Below are 19821 nucleotides of genomic sequence, written 5' to 3'. Positions count from 1 at the left end.
CTTGTAATTGTGATTATTAGGACACTGAAAACTTGTTGTAGGGAGAAATTACTGGCACTGGTAGACAGTAAGCAACCTTTCCAGGTCATTGAATTTGGCATTTTTCAGTGTGAGACAGAATAGGTCATATAGGAGATACATGACCATTACGATGATTCCCGCCATTTCTTAAAAATAATTATCCATCAGCACACCAGTGATTGCAATTCTAAAACTGACTGCCTACAGACAAAATATTTTTATTTCCATGTCTCGCATTTGCTAAGCAGTGCAATGTAGTAGTTGGTATTATGTTTTAATTCACTGTAGTTTAATATTTTATATAGAGTGAAGCATTGCAATGCAGTATTCACAGGTAGTTTGATTTAAAAATATTTTTCACGGTATTTGAAGAGGTTTATTATGCACTCATCATCAATTACCCTATATATATGAACAAAATAATAGACATTTATCTAGCCTTTTTTAACATGCTCAGAGTGAATGTTAGTTCCATACATCCTTGCAGCTTAAAACACATATGTTCTATTGAAAATAATACAGAATCAGGGAATGGATGATGTTGGCAGGGACCTCTACTGATCACAGAAACACAGAATCAACCAGGTTGTTAAAAACCTTTGAGATCATCAAGTCCAACCTACAACACATCACCTCTAGAATATGGTACAGATTGCCATGTCCAGTCTTTTCTTAGACACCTCCAGGGATCCTGACTCCACCACCTGTGTGAGCAGCCCATTCCAATGCCCAATCACCCTTTCTGTGAAGAACTTCCTCCTAATGTTCAACTGTCTTGGTTTGATACTGGCCCAACACCAGGCACCCATGATAGTGGCTAACTCACCCTCCCCTGCTACAGCTGCACACAGGAGAGAGAAAAATTTAATGAAGGATTCATGAGCTGAGATAAAGACTGTGAGAAAACACTCCAAGGGCAAAACAGGCTCAACTTAGAACTACAAAGTGAATTTATTGCTAACAAAATCAGAAGAGGATAATAAAAAGTAATAATAAGCCCTTAAAAACACCTTTTCTTCCCCCATACCTTCCCTCCTTCCCACCCACAGAACAGGGAGACAGGGCATGGGGGTTTGATTAGTTCCTCACTAAGATTTTCTTCCACTGCTCCAGGAGAGGGGTCCTTCTCCTGGGAGACCATGGGGTCCCTCCCATAGGAGACAGTTCTCTGTGAACTTCTCTGACATGGGCCCACTTTCACGAGCAGCAGTCCTCTGAAAACTGCTGCAATGAAAGTCTCTCCCATGGGCACACAGTCCTCCCAAAACTGCAGCAGCATGGGTCACTATCCCACAAGGTGCATTCCTCCAAGGACAGGCTGCTCCAGCCTGGAAGCAGGGCCCCTCTCTCCACTGGGTCTCCCACAGGATCACAGCCTCCTCCAGGCATCCACCCATCTGGCATTGGCATCTCCCCCATGGGCTGCAGGTGTATCTCTGCATCCCCCGTGGATCCCCATGGCTGCAGGGGCACAGCTGCTTCACCATGGTCTCAGGTCTCACCACGGCCGGCAGGGGAATCCCAGCTCCAGTGCCTGGAGCAGCTCCTCCCCCGCCTTCTCCTCTGAACTTGGTGTCTCCTGTGTTTCCCTCACATATTCTCACCTCCTTCTCTTCTCTGGCTAGAACAAAAAACCTGTGCCTCCCTTTGGTTTGATTTTCCTCTTAAATCTGCTATCACAGAGGCATTACCACCATCTGTCATTGGCCGAAGCTCGGCCGGAGGCACTCCCATCTTCAGAGCCAGCGGGGATTGGCTCTGCCGAACATGGTGGAAGCTTCCAGCAGCTTCTCACAGAAGACACATCTGCGGTTCCCCAAAAACCCATGCAGGCCATGCAAAATCAACACACCAACCTAAACCTTTCCTGGCTCAGCTTTAGATTGTGTTCACTTGTCCTATCACTGGTTGCCTGGGAAAGAGGCTGACCCCCACCTGGCTACATCCTCCATTCAGGCTATTGTAGAGAGTAATAAGGTCGCCCCAAGCCTAATTTTCTCAAGCTAAACACCACTAGCTTTCTCAGATGATCCTCACAGGACTTGCTCTCTAGACCCTTCACCAGCTTTGTTGCCCTATTCTGGACATGCTTCAGCATCTCAATATCCTTCATAAATTGAGGAGAAATGGATACAGCCCTCAAGGTGTGTCCTAATCAGTGCTGAGTACTGATCACTTCCTTTGTCCGGATGGCCACGCTATCGCTGATAAGGCCAGGATGCCACTGGCCTTCTGGACACCTGTGCACCTGCTGGCTCATGTTCAGCTGCCTGTCAATCAGTAGGATCATCTAGTCTACTCTCCCTCTTTAGTGTTACAGCTACAGCATGTTGCTAAGGGCTGTATTCAGTTAGTTTTTGAGTGTTTTTCAAGGTCAGTGATTCCACAAATTCTTTGGGAAAGCCATGCTTAGGTTTTACCTCATGTAAGAGCAGCCTTTTATGCTTAATTGTAACCTGGTTTGTCTATTGCCACTTCTCCTGCCACAAGGTACCAGTGATAAGTGTCTGGGTCCATGTTTTGTATTAGATATCTAAATGTATGGATAAGATTCCTCTGTAACCTTTTCTTCCACAAGTTAAACAACCTCCCTTTCAACTTTTCCTTGTATGAGCCATGCACAAGACCATTTATTATCATCACATCCTTTAATAGGACTCCTGCCAGTATATCATCTCTGATGACATATACTGAACTAGAGATCTCTGTGTAATGTCTGAAAAATTCTGCGTGATTTCTCCTAAAATCAAAATTTTAAATCTTACTAATCAATTGTTAGGCAAAGAATCTTGACTGAGGCTATATGTTTTGCTTCTTTTACTTAGAGGGTTTTACGGAAAATATTAATGGTATTTGCCCTGATTCTGTTCAGGACAGGGTTGATCTCTGTGGTAGCCAGAAGGGGTCAGGGGAAGGGAGTCTCTGTCAGGAAGAAGTACTTCCTACTGGTGGAGCAAGCTTGGTGGATGGAGTACTGGAGTGATGCTGGTTTGGAGCTGGAGGGCATATTTATATAATACCAGTTTGTAGCCAGAGGGAGCTGTGAGAGAATCATGGCAGAGGGAGACATCCAATAATGTCTGTTGTTGCAGTTTCCACAGTGACTAATTGAGTTTCTTTTCTTGGACCTTCTGTTTTTAGTATTGCTGCTGTCACTGTTATTTTTCTTACCTCATTGCTTTATCCAGTAAATTGCTCTTATCTCAATCCATGGTCATTACATTTCATGCTTTCAATTATCCTCTCCAGCCTATCACAGATAAGACAGGGAAGGTGAGAGTGACTGAGTGAGCAGCAGTGTGGTTTGGAGAGTCTCAGTGGGTGCACTAAATTGGGGAGTACGATTCCTAAACCATGGCACATTTCTACTTAATTTATTAAAATCTGTTAAAATGAAAATTCTTGTCATGAAAAGAGATTGCTTCCTTTTCCCAGTCCTCTCCATTTGCAAGGACCTTTTGCAGATCTTGTCAACTATAATTTGTAAAGTGGTCAGCAGTTAAATATTCATATATTTCTTTTAAATACTTCTTCGGCTTTACTCAAGACTTGTCCTTTTCTTCCAGTTAATAAGTATCTGGTTTAAAGAGATCTTAGGTCTCTGAGGGTCATCTGGTAAAAATTGTGATTCACTGGAATATGGATTTCTCCAAACAACATCTTGAATGGCAGCACTTGCTGCATCTGTTTGTGCACTACTTTCACATTTTCTTCCAAATTATTCAAGTTATTTTCTAGTCCCATAATTTACCAACTGTGCATTGCTCAGGATTTGTAGAAGCTAATATTTGCATCCTTTGAAATGACAGTTTCAACATGTACTCAATCACTGTAATCACTACTTATATATGGTATACTGTCAGGGATTCAAACATGTTTGTGCATATCTACACTTGCATTGTAAATAATTATACATTAAGTAATACCTAATAGCATTTTTAGCTATTACCATAACCTCTAACCACATTTTTCTAATTTCTCTAACTTTTTCTAATGACACTGTTCTGCTGAGTTGCAACCCGTTTCTTTTATATATTAACAGTTTTATGTTCTTTCTCATAGGAAAACTACATGAGCCTTAATAAATACTGGCTAAATGCTTCCTATGGTAGCCATGTAAAAACTCTTGAGCCATCACTTAATTTTAGATTTCAGAAGAATTATCTGTATTAACAAAAGTTTTGCTGTTCAGTAGCTTTGGTGAAATATTAAGCCAGAATTTTCTGTAGTGTTTTGTCTCTGAGTTTATACATCTCTGAGTGTACCCAAGAGCAATCCTGGACTTTCATCTTGATTCTTAACTGTAATATCTTTCCAAATAATAATCTTATGATTTATATAATGAAAGAGATTCTGGTGTTCCACCCTTTTATTTCAACACTATGGGCCATAGCTTTGACAGAATTTTAACTATGACTGCTTAACCTAAGCACAGTGGACATTAACCAGACATCCTTAACAGCAGAGATGTATAAATTTCATAACTTGTCTGGACACAGTGCATGATATAATTGCTTATCCTTAATTGGCTTGTCTTATAGTGTAAAAATATTGAACAGAATTGAAGTTCAATTCCTTTTGGACAATTGAAATAAAGATATTTCTGAATCTGGCATTGATCATTGTGTACAAAGTTAAAAAAACCCCAAAGAGCTGATGAATAAAAATCAAAAGAAGCACCTCAGCAGCCAACCAGAAAGCAACTAATTTTTCTTTTCAGAAGACTAATGTCCTCTTTCCTGTTTATGAAGACAGCCCTATTCTTACGAAATGGTAGATTGGACAAGAAAATAAATGTTTATGAGAAGAATGTTCAAGCCATGTGGCTTAGATGAATTCTTTTTCTATTTATGCTTCAGACAAGTCCAATTAGTTTGCTAACATCCTAAATTGCAGAGCATCTAACAAATGGTGAACCATCAAAACTAACGTATTTTAAAACGGTCTTAAATGGATGGGACAGGACTCTTTTTGTTTGCATGGGGAAGTCTGAGATTTGCACATTCACCCTAATGGAAAAAATAGTAGTAAAGAGTGTTAGTGAACAGCCAGGCAGGAAATAATTTTAATTGTCATTTCAGTAAATTTTATCTTGTTAATCATTGTGGCAAAAGGTTTGAGACAAGTAGAAATCATTACTGTTTTGCAAAGAAAATCCTTTTTAAACTTGAAAGAAAGGAGAAGTACAATTTACTTCATTCATCTAAGCTTTTGAAAAAAGCCTGTAGCTGCTTTTTATAGATTGTAGTGTGAATGAAAATAAGAACAATTATGAATAGAAAGTAAGACAAGAATGTGTCTAAATTGTCATCAAGAATGTCTTTTAAAAAAGTAACTCCTCCATTTTGAGATTATATATTTTTTGCACATAAATGATGTGGGTTTTTTCAACACATTTTAGCAGAAAAAAACAGCTCTGTGGTTTAAAAAATTGAGGACAAATTCTGAAGATTGGACAGAGTTACAGACTAACTGTGTGGTCTTCTTACTTCTTCTCTTTGGAACATTTGGAATGGCAAGTTTAATTCTATGGAAAAAAATTCAGAGGAATTTTTTGTATGTAAAAAAATAATTGCATGTGGCTAAGAATTAATTTTTTTATGATATACTTTTGTACCAATATCTCACATGTTGAAGCACTAAGTGTCACGCTAGGTTTTTTGGCAAAGATCTATCCAAAGGCCTCTACAAAGACAGATGGAATAGTTCTTGCTAGTGAACCAAGATACATGTTCATTCCTTCTTCAAAAGGATGACTTTAAAAACGTCTAATGTTTCTTTGATATTCTCTTCCACCTTTTTCCCTCACACATGCTTCCACCAATATTTGGTATGTGGGGTGGAAACCAAATTTGAATCTATTTATATGTTCATATAAGTGGATGCTGAATATGTTTTGACTTTTTAATATGATTATTATTTTGACTAGTAGGCAACAGTGGCACACACAGAGACATACATATATACGTGTATATATATATATATATACACATACACACTAATACATACATACATAAAGATTCCTGGACTAATATTGAACAAGATTTTACATGATCAAGAAAGTCATAGTTTACATCCATGAGATACCATAACTTCTTTGCAAGAAATAATGTAATTTCAGATTACTTTAATGAGACCTAAGGAATGGCCTCTAAAACCTGGGAGAGCTTATTTCAATGTGAAAATTCTGCTTTGTGAAGACATGCAAGTTTCTAATCAGTTCTTCATAAACTCACTTTAAAAAAAGCTAAACACATAATAATGGCATATTTAATGAAAATCAACAGGAAATCAAAAAGATATGATATTATATGGAAAGATATTATAAAATATGAATATAAAAGGGAAGCTTCGTCTTCAAAACAAAAAGCCCTCCCAGATTAAAAACTGAGAACCAGGCTGCACTAATTCTATCAACTGCCTTTCACATGGGAATTGAAAATAAGACAAAGCCCAGAAGCGCTGATATGCATACAATGCTGAGTTAATAAAGAATTTAGTTGATTACAAATGGAACTGTTCCAAGCTGGGAAAATTTGGTAAATTGATAATTTAATAGGAGTATTGCTGTACTTAAGAGGTTTGGGATGCAAGTGGTGATAGCATACCATTAATGTTGTTGTCAGAAGCACAGCCTGAAGCCAGAACAAAAATAATACATAGGGCAAATAATATTACCTAACAATGAAAAATTGTTCCTGGAAACATGATCTCTTTTAAGTAAAGGTTACTTTTTTCAACAATTGCAATTATTATAATTCTGAGAGTATACAGAAAATGTAGACTATCAGTCTTCTTCTGACACACCTGATTTGGAACTGTATTTTATAATGCCTTCTCCTGACCGTTCTCTTATATATTTATTCTTAGTAGCACATAATCTTTGCAGAGTAGATTTAATTGAAAACTGAATGAAGTGTTCCTTCTTGGCATACAAATATACTAAAATATTTCAAAATAGACACAAAAAAAAAGAAAATATACTGAAAAAAGACATCAAATATCTTTTAAAGTGCTGTAGACAAGTGAAAACACAAGTGCTATTCAATTTTATTATTCTAGTCACCTAACTATCCATTGCAGTGAAAAGATTTGTGTGAAAGTTAGATTTCAACTTTTTAAATGAAAGTTCTCAATCACAGTATTTTTGTTCTCCTTAAAGAGCAGAAAAGCATTTTTTCCCAACTTAAATTTCAGACCTCATTTCTTTTTCTGAAAGTTTTAGAGAAATTCATTGCATTGTCCTTCTCCCACACTTCCATCATATATTGTAAATATGGCTGGCTTCCATAAGCCAGGTAAATTTCCAGTTATGACTTCATCAATTTTGCTAATAAAAATGGATGCCAGCTTTTCCTTGAGCACTAGTCAGTGTGAAGTTCAAAATAGTTAATCTATAAGTAGAAAGACTCTTATACCCATTGCATAGATGAGCAAAGATGGCTGGGGCTAAAATTAGAGGAAAAGGAGAGGTTGTATTCACATCCTAATACAAGTTCATTATAGCTTAATTGTAATATTAATGCACACCTCTATCCCAAAGTTACCCATTTTCACTACAAGGTTATGACCACCCTTCACTGGGCATGTGTTCTATATTTTATTGACCATTCAGTAACAAAGGTATGTATGACTACAGTAACTCTAGCTCCACCTGAACATAAACAAATAGTAAAAGTTAAGTTAAGAATAGGAGTAAAGTTAGGGAAGACAATCATAACTACTGGAATTGCTGGACAAGCTGTTTTCTTTCTCATAGGAAAAGAACCATATTGGGTAAGAGCCATACTCTGTGCATGCTGAGTGCTTTCATTGGGTATTGGAGCTTGTCTGTATATTGCTTTGAATTAGTTTTTGCGGTTAGGTACTGTCAGTGGCAATCCTCAAATCTTAACGTGTCACAATTCTCCGTTAATAAAGACAGCAAGTTGTTGGTGTGAGCCCTTCACAGGCACTGACAGCTGCTGTGAACAGGTATCATTCTAGAATACAGTGGGAAGACCCACTAATGTGTCATAAAGTAGGAAGACCCACTGAGGGGTCTCCTTATGCTGTCAGTGAGTCCTGGAAAAAGTCAGTCCAACTGCCTTCTGATTCAAAGAAACTGTTCAGGAAAGGGTCCCCCTAATGGGATGCTGACTGCCTGGCTGGGCACAAGAGTCTTTGCTTTCCTGAGAAACTGAGACAAATCAGATACTGAGGGCCAAGGCAATCTTACATTTTCATGTGAAAATATAAAAAATCATGTCCTGGAAGTTGCAGAGAGTAGGTAGCATTAGATTTGGATAGGGACTTAGAGCCTGTGTGATGAAGACATGGAAAAATGATTCAGGAAAACCAGAAAAAAACCATATGTGAGCAATAAAGGGTAGTCAGGGGGGATTTATATTCATATGGGTCTCCAAAAAAGAGTATTTTGAGGATGTGTGATTATACTGGTTTGTAAGGACAGGGATGAGTTTGCTTTTCCTTCTTTTATATACTCTATTCTTGTAATACACAACTGACTTCATACCTGCAGCTTAATTATAATTTATCAAAACTTCCAAGGAGTGCTCTCTTGTGGTATACAATACAGGTGCAGTATCTCAAGTGACTTACAGTTTTTATTTTTCTTTGAAGCTATCTGTTGCTGACACTAGTGTGCCCTGTAAAACCTAAATGGGAAACTCACAAGCTTCCATTCAGGACTACCAAACAACATACTATTGTCATCAACATGGCTTTCAGGTTAATTTGCCGGTTCTTACTCCCTGTTGCATCCCCTTGCATGGCAGCTTTCTTGTCTTTATCTGCAAAGGAACCACAGCATTGAATCTTAGGCTAGGACCTAAAGAACCATCACCTACAATTTCCAGTGACACTACATATGTCTATCTCTAGGAAGCTGCCTTCACTTCATCTGTATCTTTTGCCAGCATCTTAAATCAGGACTTTTAAATAATAGAATATATGCATTGGATTTATTCTAATCTTCTCCATCAGCTAAAGTTTCCTCTTAATTGTGAAATAAAAATTAAGTTCTTACACTGTATAATCTGGTTTTCCTATTTTAGCCTGCAGTAGTACCCTGGTTTCTGTTATTGTATCCCTCACTGTATATTGCTCACAAAGTGATATTGGTGCTTGTGAAATGTATTATTTTTTGAGGAAATTTAAATACTTACTAAATAATTTTCATCTTAAAATGCAGCAGTAATAGTCTAAACCAGCCTGAATAACTCTGGAACACAAGCATGATGGGAACATGTTGAAACAAAATAATGTAATCTAAAGCAAAGCTGCTAAATATCATGGAGTGCTAAACAATATCTCTAGTTGTAGAGACCTCTGTACAAACTACTTCAGTCTGTCAGTTTGGCTTTTTTCCTACCAGTCTACTTGCTAATATTTGGAAAACAAAGATCTCTTCATGGTTCTAGTATCTTTAGTTTCTAGGATTATTCTTCTAGCTCATTAATTCTCTGATGATAGATGTCTTTGTGAGACTAATGTTATCAGATAATGCATTAGACAATTGCTGTTTTTTTAAATTTAGAGACCCTCAGTAAAGTTTCATAATGTCACACATTACCTTCCAGGATATCCAACAGTCTATCAAAGAGTTTCTACTGTGGATGGGTAAAATATTTTAGTTCTACTAGCTGTAATTACTGACCCGGTAGCAGACCGAATGTCTTTATCTCATTATAGAAATTAAACTTATTTTTTTATTAACTGTCATCTGTGTCTGTGTTTTTACACCTGTGTCATTCAGCTAGAGATCTAATCACAAAATTTGATATCTTTTCACATTTACATTTCAAGACCTTAGTCATCTATTTTTCCATTAGATATACTTAATTTGGAAGTAGTTCTATTTTCTATTCAGAAAAATTCCTTTTGCTTCATAATGCAATTGTGAGCAGCTTGGTTTGACACAAAATTGATTTTCTCTATACTACATAAAATTGTTTTAATCTCTGTTACTAGAAAGAAAAGTCCAAATTTTGCTTTTAAAATCATAGAAAATACATTTGATGACATTTGCAAATAAGGAATTTTTTTAGAGGATTTCTGATACAGATGCAGAAAGATGAAGAATAAGTGTCAGTTGGATACACAATACAGTAAGTTTGCAATTTAATACTAAACAGATACTGTATTTAATTTATCAGTTTTTGATGAGGTGTGGTTTTCTAATACACATAGCTTTATCTTTTAATATAAACCAAAATGTAAGCATCAGAAAACAAAGATAGTAAATATTTTCAAGGTCCTTGTTTCCAAACTTTTTTTTATGGACAACATTAAAACATGCAATATGCTGAGAGCTCATAACACATGACAGTGAACATAAATAGTACTAAGACATGTTTTTCTTCTTGGAGTACTTATCTGAATCTAAAATAGGTGTGAAAGAATCTTACAGCCCCCTTCTTTCCAAGACTACTTCACTGCTAAAGTAGAATCATACAGTCTTTTAGGCTGGAAAAGACTTTTAATCAAGTTCTATTATAAAGCTAACACTGTCAAGCTCACAATAAATCTTGCCCCTCAGTACCACATTCACACATCTTTTAAATACCTCCAGGGATGGTAACTCAGCTACTTTCCTGGACAGCTTGTTACAATGCCTGACAACCCTAACAGTGATGATTTTTTTCATAATATCCAAGTTAAACCTCCTCTGACACAACTTAAAGACATTTTCTCTCATTGTGTCATTGGGAGAAGAGTCACCTCTCACCTGGGAGAAGAGATTGCCCCCCACCTTGCTACAACTTCCTTTGGTAGTTGGATACACTCTCCTGAGACTCCTTTTCTCCAGGCTATACTAAAACAGATTCCTCAGCTGCTCCTCACAGGACTTGTGCTCCAGACCCAGATCCTTCACCTGCTTGGTTTCCCTTCTCTGGACTCACTCCAGTACTTCAGTCTGTCTTGTAGAGAGGGGCCCTAACTAAACCAAACACAAGAAAAAAGAAGAAAGGGCTTGCTGAATTGCTGCAGTAAATAATCTCAGGTTCAGAAGAGAGGTACTGTGGGACTACATCCTTGCCTACATAGGGTACGAAGTACATTGCCCAGTGAATAGAGAGGCTTGTGCTTTTGTGTTTACGTGATCATCATTTGTTGAGTTCTTATTTTACTGCTATTAGGCTTAACAAAATTTCATTGCACCTAAAAGTGTAGCAGTTTTCAGCTGCTAGAAACAGCACAATAAGAGAATGTTGAAATGGTAAATTCTTTGTTGCTTATTTTGCAAGTGTTTGATCTATGTGTGCAGCAGACATTATTTTTATAGCATGTTAATGATCTAAGACAGTGCATTCATTTCATTTTTGCTTTTATTGCATATTAATGTTCCCCACCTTTTCCCCCCACACAATTCATTTCATTCCAAATGTTCTGAACAATGTTTTTCTGCCTGTTGCCTGTAAGATAATCACATTTCTTGAAGCTCCCTTTTTTGCACATTTGGTTCTACAAACTACCAGCAGACATTTATTTTCTCCATCTTTAACTTAACTCCCACACTCCTGACCTTTACATCTACTGAACTTTAGAGTTTGCAGATTTTATTTCAGATCTGAAGAAGGCATGACAAAAAAATTTCCAGCAATAGCAAATTATTCAAGTAAAATATATTATTTCCAAGTACATAGCTTATGCTGACTTCCTTGCATCTCTAAGACATGTAAATAAATAATATTTTTTTCTTTCAGTTATTAAAAAAGTAGCAAAACATGTTTTTCCTGCACACAAAAGTTTTAGTGAAGTTTTGACTTTACAAAGTGCTCAAATTACTATATCTGAGACAGATACAGGGAAGTTAATTCCACTACATATGCAAGACTTAAATGTGAATATGAAAATATTATGAAGTCAATAATGCATCACTTCCTTGTCTATATAACTGCACTGATACAGAAATTAAGAGTCCTTACATATAATAGCACTGTATCATGTGTCTAGGCAGTGAATAGAAAACACATCCTCCACGAAGTGATTTATTGTAATGACAACATGATATATATGTTGTCACGTGGGTTTTTGATGATCAGCTTATTCAAGGATGTTTAAGTTCCTTGAGGGCATCAAATGGCATCAAATTACAAACAGTGCCATAAAATTACAGGGTTAGTTTCTTTCATACTTTTTCAAAAGCATTCAAAACTTCTAGAAGATGTTTAGAACACTTCTAGAAGGTGTTTACGTACCAATGAGATGGGTTCCCATGAAAAACCTTAATCTATTTATCTATTTCTATTACTGAAAAGCATATATCCAGTCCAAAGGCTATCTGTTTGCTATCCCACTCTGGCATTTTCCAAAAATAAAACATCCCATTTATTTTAATCTATAGAAAGTACTGCATAGAAGAAATGCAAACATAATTCCAGCTTTACATCTTTGTCACCATGAAAATATTTAACAAGAACTTGAAAATAGTTATAAAGAACCATATTTATGATGTCTTTATAACACAAGCACATAGCAGAAAGCAATTTTTTTGACAAAACTCAGAGGGGTAAAGAAATAGATATTTCTTGCTTAATGAAAAAAAGGAGTTGGCAGTTTGCCAGTAGATACGAGGCATTTCTATAATTAAAAAAAAAAAATCTATAAGGAAAATACAAAAGACAAACAAGAACAGTCATACTGCATAATATAACAAGTTCCTCATTGAATCCTTTAGTTAATTTTCCCATTTCATCCACAGGCGACACCTGTCAAAGTCAATCAATGCAGTGCTGCCTGTTTGCTGAAGCAGTGCCAGCTCCTAACAGTTATATAAGCCAGCTAGAAGTAGATGGTCTATTAATTTCCTGGAATTGGTGTCTTGTGACAGAAGAAAATAAATTTCAAAAATAATTGCTATCAGGTTAAGTAGAAGGCTCATTCCATTTATTAGAGAAATATGTTGATGCATTTCTCTTCAGTAAGGCACAGTAATTGAGTAGCATGATAATAAATGTTTAAGTCTCTATTTCAAATCAGGACTCCTTTTGACTTAGCTGATATTCCACTGAGCAATTTGCATGTGTTTGTAGATATATTATTAAGCATAACTTTAGAAAAATTTTGTATTTTTCTGTATATCAATCTAATCAAATCTCACTGCATCATTAGGTTTACATTTTCTTAATTTTAGTAAGAAAATAATTTAAGGACTACAATACAGTATTATAAAAGTCCAATTACCGCATAGTTAAGGTCATGCCTTTGCTTACTGGAATAGTTCTGTGAGCTATTTTAGATAGTTAAGTTTATGTAATCAATTAGACATTTTAGAATGTGACTATTGAACATGCATTATCCTCAGCATCATCTATCTTGGTACTGTATTTACAGAAAAAAAAATGTGAGTATAATTTCTGTAGAATATGCCTGTAAAGCAACATAAAGCATGAAATTGTGGTAATTTATGTAGTAACTTCATGAAAGTAAAAGGAAAAGAAAGCTAACAATAAACATAATGCAGTGAACTACAAAAAAAGTAGTAGTAAGAGTTTTGTCATGTCTTTAAAATGAAGGAAATATAAAATTTATGTCAAAAATAACTAATAAAAAATGTGTAACACAAGTTTTGTAGAACTCATGGTGAGCATATTGTTTAAAATCTACCTCCCAGGTCATAGTTAATTTTTTATCTTTTATTTTTGTTAACTTCTTTTGAAGAGATATAAATTAAAATTTATACATTTTTTGGAGAAAAAAAAAAAAACCTCTTTTATGAAGTATATAAGTTATTCATTTCTGGTTTAATTAAACACACAAGAGCAATAACACAAGGAGAATAGTAAATAAATGCATTTAGGAATCAAAGTTGAAACTGAAGAATCAATGAGTGGAGAGATAATTAGACTTGTTCCCTATTTAACAGGTAAAGAACTTTTCAGAACAGCAGATGGATAAGATCCAGCTCCCAAAGCTTGAGAAATAAGGAGACATTTGAGTAGGCAAAATGTTGGTGTGTAGGAGAGGCCGATCTTCATCTACTTTAAGTATTGACTTACTGTACGCATGGAAATTCCATTGATGGATTTGTAGATTTTGCCAAGCTAAATTTTGAAAAACAGGTCTTGCATGAGGGAAAGTAAGGGCTTTTTTACTCTGGATTGAAAGCGGAAGATACCTAATATTGACTGAAGTGGCCCTTGTTTTGCATACAGGATAGGCCACAGGACTTTAGGTATTGTTAAAGCAGCACAGCAGAATTCCAAAAAGAAAATCAAGTATTCAGTAATTCCATCTACCCAGCCCTTACCTAAGAACTTTGTATTTTACAAGACAGACTATTACCATAGTTAAATAGAGGAATTTTAGAATAACTTTAGACTGTGTATATTTAATCTTTAAATAACACATGTCTTCTAAACATAAGACACTGTACAGAGAAATACTGAAATCACTTCATGCATCTGATGACTTTGAATATTTTGTCTGACATGTCTTTGAAACACCATTCCCCAAATAATGATTACCAGGCTATTTCTCATTTATTGTTTTATACCACAGTGGATTTGAGATAATTCAAATTGATTAATGTAGAACCACATACTTTTGTCTGATATTAAATAACAGATATTGCTTGGATTTGAGTTATAACACTGAATTATAGTGACGCTTCTAGAAAAATATGGTGGGTTCATATGTTGTTCAGCATCAAATAAATCAACATGTGAGTATTTAAATAGCTGTTAACTTGAGGGTTGATTTATCAGTAATAGTATAGACAATGAATGCTTTAATATTTGCAAAGCACACAAAGCAAGGCTGAGTCTAAGCTACTCTGGTTTTGCTCATGGACAGGTGAGCCTAAACTTGCAATAGCTAGTTCAGTTTTGATAGTGATTTTGATTATGCTTAAAAGATAGGAATACACGTTTCATTTTCTGACTGGTGCAAGTGTTCTTGACCTTGTTCTTTGGAGCAAGAATTGTTACTTTATGTGAAATGATAGTGATGATGGAACAGCTATGCTTTAAATTATACTGAAATTTGCCTACTAATAGTTTCACCCACTCATTAACTTGAAAAATACCTTCAAAAAACCCCAAAAAACAAAACCTAAAAAGCCCACGAAAACTTTATTGTATTGGTTTGTTATTAAATTTTCAATAAGAATATGTTTTTATTTTAAGTAGTATTTATTGTGACAGCACATTGCATTAGTTTTCTTAAATGTGTGTGTGTGTGTGTGTCTGTATAAATACATACACACAGACACACACACAGATATAGATATATATATATACATGTAATGGTTTCAACCTAGCTGGCAGCTAAGTATTCACTCCCACTATCATCCAGTGCAGCAGAATGGAAAGGAAAAGTAAACTTCATGAGTTCCAGCACAATGCACCCAATGTATGATTTATTTTTTCTTTATTTTGATGGCACAAAAATATATGCAAATGACTAGATATTGAGGTTTTTGCCTTCATTAGTATCTCAGTTGGAATAAGGAGTATATTTTCAAGCATATCTCACCACTCTTCCCAGTTAAGACATTCTACGTCTTAGGTTATTTTCAAAGTTCATGGTCTTAAAAAAGAAAATACATTGCTGCAGGAGTGCCTTTAATGCACTGCAGCTGACAGCAGAGGCTTTTGATAGCTAATGCAGACACAAGGTTCACAGTAAGGTATCAGAATTCCAGTTCCACCTTACACAATTTAGTTTGGCTGTTTCTTTTTTTGGGTACTGTCATGCTTTTTATGTTTATAAAATAATTCCATCTGTATTTGACTAAATGAGCTGCAGTATGCTTGTGATGTCAACTGGAGTAGTACAATGTGTTCTAAGGGAAAAACACAGGGATCTAGAATACAAAAAAATAGAACAATATACTCCTCTTTTGTCTGTCTTATTAATTAGAGAACAGCTAATAATAAGCACTGTTGTGTCAAATAAGAAATATTGTTTAAAGTGACTATTTTTATTTCTGGTTTTGACTTCAGCTGCCTGCAATAAAGTCCCTGTAGGTGCACATAAAAGTAAGTGTTCTATCCTGTTTCAGAAATTTTGGCAATAGAATCCCTACTTATTTGCTAGAGAGGAAAGAAAGAAAAACTGGGAAAGTAAGACAGAGGGCAAATTATTTCTGTGACCTTTTCTAGGACTCATAAATAATTGGATTATTTGCCATATAGACAACAAGTATTTTCCTGTTTTAAGTATTTTTGAGGAAGAGCAGCACTAGCAGCAACCAGAATTCTTGTGTTCAGACTGAATAACTGTAGTGAGGTAGTTATTAGTCAACACAGGATCTAAATTGAGCCTGACAAGAATTCAGTACTCCTACTAACCCACAGTGTGTTTATCTTAATATTGTTATTTTCCTTTGCATGCTATGGAAAAAGATCCATACTCTTCTCACAATGATTTATCCAGTACAAGAGAATTTATACTTGTTTCACATGAAATAGTTTTGGCAGCAGGGGCACAAAATGCATCATAAAGTGACAAATACCAGTACCTGCAATGTCTGAAATATGTTATGTCTTAAGCTTGCTAGCCTTGTTTTGCCATTCCTGAAATTGATCTTGAGGACTGTGGTCAAAGTACTTTCTGGCAAACATCTCTTCCTGCTTGAGGTGACCTTTCTATAGAAAAGTGAGGTTGTTTATTACATGATTTAAAGGATTCTAATTGGTGAATTTAAGAGCACACACTGGCTTTTTCATATAGTTTAAATATCTACAGATAGATTTTTTTTTGGAGGGACCAAGCTGTATTTGTTTATTATCTGTCTGCAGTTGTTTCATAATAACACAATATTGAACTTGGTGTTCACAGTAAAGAAGAACTTTCAGTTTTAAGCATGATGGATGTGGTGAGTAAGCAAGCAGGATGGGAAGGGTATGCTCTAAGGGAAAGGTCAGCAGCTTTCAAGCTTATTATACTACACCAGACATGGTTTAAGCAGACATGATAGTATAATTACACAAAGGGTCAAAAATATGTGAAATGGTGTCATGATCCAGTACTTCTGTGTTTTAAATTGTGTATGGTTAATTAATGCCCAGCTCCTCATTTTCATTACTTCTGAATTTTTAATGACTTTGGCTTGCTGATCTGCTGTTCTTCCTTTCTAATTTGATCAGACATGAAACAGAAATGTGTAGTCTAATCCAGTGCACTAAATATCAAAATTCATGGGGGCATATGTTGTTGATCAATGAATGACCATTACAGAACAAGAAAACCAACAAAAAAAATCCCATCCTCCTCTATTGTAGAAAAAACCCAACAAACACCAACTTATTTTACTGCATGGAAATAGAAAACAACTTATTAAAAATTGTTTAACATCCAGTGGTCATTTTTGTTCATATATTGTAAAGTTCTTCTCTTTTCCTCACTCTGTTTCTTCATAGAAGGTCTGATTTGTTACAGAAAGAAATATTACCCAAAAAAAAGGAAAAGGAAAGAAACTGTAGTCTTGGTCTAAAATTTTTAGGATGTTAATTCACAGTGGTATAAAGTATATTCATTGTACCACTGAATCTGAGATATTTTACAGAAGTGTTGTAAAATGTGTAGCACTCTGCATCTACTGGAAAAATATGTTGCCTCAGGTTTCCAGTCTACTGAGATTCTGCTGTTTTGGTATTCTCTTCTTGTCAGTCTGGACTCCCACTGTTGCTCATTGAATAATCAGGTACATTTTTATTAGTGTATCTGCAAATTCCAAGGTTACAGAATTCCCAATTGGATGCAAAACACTCTGCTTAGTGTCAGAAAGACATCTGAAAAAGCTGTATAAGAGTTGCAGCCTGTGATTAGTCATACTGGTATAGAACAATCTTGGTTCCAAATTGCTCATTCTCTTTCTTATAGCTCAGAATATTGTATTTTAATTTGAGAAATCTGGCATTAGCAAGAAGCAATGATATTGGAAACAAGAAATCACTTATTTGTTAAACCAAACCACTATCATATGTAGTGAGCAAGTTGCTTTTGCCCCTTTTTGAAGCTACTCTATTAACTTTCAAATGACACATTATATGAATTCCATAAAAGGTATCAGTGTTTTTCTGCTAAGGCTCAGCTGGGCTTGTGAAATCCACCTAGGAGCATGTTAAACAAGGCCTCCACAGAAAGTTATTAAGGGCTGTGTAAAGCTCTGCTGTCCTCAAAGAGATGTCCTTCAAGCACTGGAAAATACTGCAGTCTTCTGGGGAAAAAAAAGAAAGAAAAAGAAGAAAGAGGATAAGGATGCCTACTGCTTTTCACTTTTCCTCAATTAGTCATGGAATTATGTAAAGACGGGAAGAGTCAATTTTGAAAGTACACAGGGCCTTAATTTTGCTTAGATTCTGCCTACAGAACAACAAAAAATATCTCTACAGTAGTTTTTTCTTTTCGTCTCTGTGTTGTTGCTACACAGCAAAGCATACAGAAGGAGAGGTCATAAGAGGTCAAAAAGACTTCTTCTGTGCCCTTTTTAAGGTAGTCTAATAGTCTATTAAAAATATCTTTCTGGAGATATCTCATGTGTTCTTGCTTTTGAATTGATTTTTCTGAGATGAAAAAGTTTCTCAGTTTTACTACTACAAGGGTTATGCATTCCTTTCCCTCCCCTAGTTCTTGGTTGATGACCTGTCTTTTTTTGATTCTTTCCGTTGTACATCACAAAGCTGAGAACAATGTATCTATAAGTTGAACACTAGTATTACTTTGTTCCTTGCTCATGCTTTGTGCTTTTCAGAAAACTGGATAGCATGACCAAGTGTTATACTTAATACACATAAGACTCTGAACTCAAAAAGAAGAAAAGCAAAAAAAAAAAGGTCTACCACTTGAAAAATTATTTACAGCTAACTCTCAGCCTAATTCCTTAGTGATAGCTGGAAGGTTTTTGAGCCTATTTTTAAAAGTGATATGTTTTCCTTCTCTGTACTTTTCTCTGGTATCTTCTTCATATAGAGAGATATACTAAAACATCAGTAAACTATGCATTAGAAAACATAGTTGCATCAGCTCATATAAATTAACAAAAGTAATGAAAATTTCTTTTATAGAGGTAGACGCAATCCTACTTATGACAGAACCATTTCTGAAACAGAGGAGCAGTGACACCAGTAGCATAGACTGAAGATGTTATGTAGCTCCCATCCCTTTAGGAATGGTGCATAAAACACTGCAAGTCTAATTAGATCTCCAGAGAGTAGAAATGCCCATTTGACAGTCAATTTAAAGACAGCAGTGCCAGAGCACTTTTATTTCCATAGACTTAGAATCTGAGCTATCTTTGCATGAGGTGTGTGAATGTAGAATATGATATTTACTGGAAATCAGTACTGATGTGCTTCACAGTGTAATAATTTTTGTCATTTGTTTTAGCAGATGAAAGAGAAGAAAACAACATGAAAGTCTGGAAAGGAAGCATATTGCTACCCACTACCAAAAGTAATTTGTTAGTGACCTTACTTGCGCAAACTGGTAATTATAATATAGCTCATACATATTCTCAATACTAATGTTCAGAACCATTTTTACTCAGTGATATATACATGCATACATACATTTATAAAATAGTCTAACACTGAACTAATTTGAAAAGTTTGTTTTTCTTTTTACAGTAAAGATTTCACATTTTGAGTAGAGCCTTCTGCACTGCTTTGTCCTAACCCGACTTCTCCTTTCATATGGGAAACTCTATTACTTGTTTTGGAAGAAATGGAGGAAAAATAGATCCCTCTCTGTGTAGCTGATTGTTTTAACAAAATCTGTCTTGGCCTTCCTATCTACATGTGATGTAGATATAATATCATACCAATGCTGTTTTAATGTTTCCTGAGCACG

The 19821-nt window shown here is 35.5% G+C and overlaps 1 long non-coding RNA gene across 2 annotated transcripts in view; it reads left to right on the top strand.

Annotated features, from left to right (window-relative positions):
- Window positions 1-19821, top strand: part of LOC121333368 — a 70380-nt gene that overhangs the window by 18839 nt on the left and 31720 nt on the right. For both annotated transcript variants that reach the window (XR_005952277.1, XR_005952276.1), the window contains exon 3: window positions 19363-19458. This is a non-coding gene — a long non-coding RNA (uncharacterized LOC121333368). The remainder of the gene's footprint in view (window positions 1-19362; window positions 19459-19821) is intronic.

Source organism: Onychostruthus taczanowskii, unplaced genomic scaffold, assembly GCF_017590055.1.
Source record: "Onychostruthus taczanowskii isolate IOZ18803 unplaced genomic scaffold, ASM1759005v1 scaffold168, whole genome shotgun sequence".
Classification (NCBI taxonomy): domain Eukaryota; kingdom Metazoa; phylum Chordata; class Aves; order Passeriformes; family Passeridae; genus Onychostruthus; species Onychostruthus taczanowskii.
Note: the sequence above shows the minus strand (reverse complement) of the source record. Positions and strands in the feature narration are given on the sequence as shown.